Genomic DNA, 1532 nt, shown 5'->3' with positions numbered 1-1532 from the left:
GCACAGTCTGAGGTTCCTCAGGATAAGAGGAATACGATGGTCCGGCACCGTCCCGCTCAGTCTGAGGTTCCTCAGGATAAGAGGAATACGATGGTCCATCTACACTGTGTGGTACCGGATGGACATTTGAGGTAGTCAGGTTTTCTCCTGGACTATTCCCCTTATGAGATCTCTGATGTCTGTAAAAATTTGACTTATTTGAAAAACATTTCCCGCACTCAGGACATGAATACGGCTTTTCCCCCGTGTGAGTTCTCAGATGTTTGACAAGATCTGCTTTTGATGAAAAACATTTCCCGCACACAATACAGGAATACGGTTTCTCACCTGTGTGAGTTCTTTTATGCACATAAAGATCAGATTTAAAACGGAAACACTTCCTGCACTTGGGACAGGAAAACCTCTTATCTGTTGGGAGGACGGAACCGTCCCTCACAGTCTGAGGTTCCTCGGGATAAGAGGAATACGATGGTCCGGCACCGCCCCGCACAGTCTGAGGTTCCTCAGGATAAGAGCAATATGATGGTCCGGCACCGTCCCGCACAGTCTGAGGTTCCTCAGGATAAGAGGAATACGATGGTCCATCTAAACTGTGTGGTGCCGGATGGACATATGAAGAGGCCATATTTTTTCCTGGACTATTCCCCGTATGAGATCTCTGATGTCTGTAAAAATTGGACTTATTTGAAAAACATTTTCCGCATTCAGGACAGGAATACGGCTTCTCCCCCGTGTGAGTTCTCAGATGTTTGACAAGATCTGCTTTTGATAAAAAACATTTTCCGCACACAATACAGGAATACGGTTTCTCACCTGTGTGAGTTCTTTTATGCACATAAAGATCAGATTTAAAACGGAAACACTTTCCGCACTTAGGACAGGAAAACCTCTTATCTGTTGGGTGGACGGAACCGTCCCTCACAGTCTGAGGTTCCTCAAGATAAGAGGAATACGATGGTCCGGCACCGTCCCGCACAGTCTGAGGTTCCTCAGGATAAGAGGAATACGATGGTCCGGCACCGTCCCGCACAGTCTGAGGTTCCTCAGGATAAGAGGAATACGATGGTCCGGCACCATCCCGCACAGTCTGAGGTTCCTCAGGATAAGAGGAATACGATGGTCCGGCACCGTCCCGCACAGTCTGAGGTTCCTCAGGATAAGAGGAATACGATGGTCCATCTACACTGTGTGGTGCCGGATGGACAATAGAGGTAGTCGGGTTTTCTCCTGGACTAATACCCTTATGAGATCTCTGATGTCTGTAAAAATTTGACTTATTTGAAAAACATTTCCTGCATTCAGGACATGAATATGGCTTTTCCCCCGTGTGAGTTCTCAGATGTTTGACAAGATCTGCTTTTGATGAAAAACATTTCCTGCACACAATACAGGAATACGGTTTCTCACCTGTGTGAGTTCTTTTATGCACATTAAGATCAGATTTCAAACGGAAACACTTCCTGCACTTGGGACAGGGAAACCTCTTATCTGTTGGAAGGACGGCACCGTCCCGCACAGTCTGAGGTTCCTCA

Source organism: Rana temporaria, chromosome 8 (genome assembly GCF_905171775.1).
Source record: "Rana temporaria chromosome 8, aRanTem1.1, whole genome shotgun sequence".
Taxonomy (NCBI): domain Eukaryota; kingdom Metazoa; phylum Chordata; class Amphibia; order Anura; family Ranidae; genus Rana; species Rana temporaria.
The sequence above is the reverse complement of the archived record's forward strand: the minus strand, read 5'-3'. Positions refer to the sequence as shown.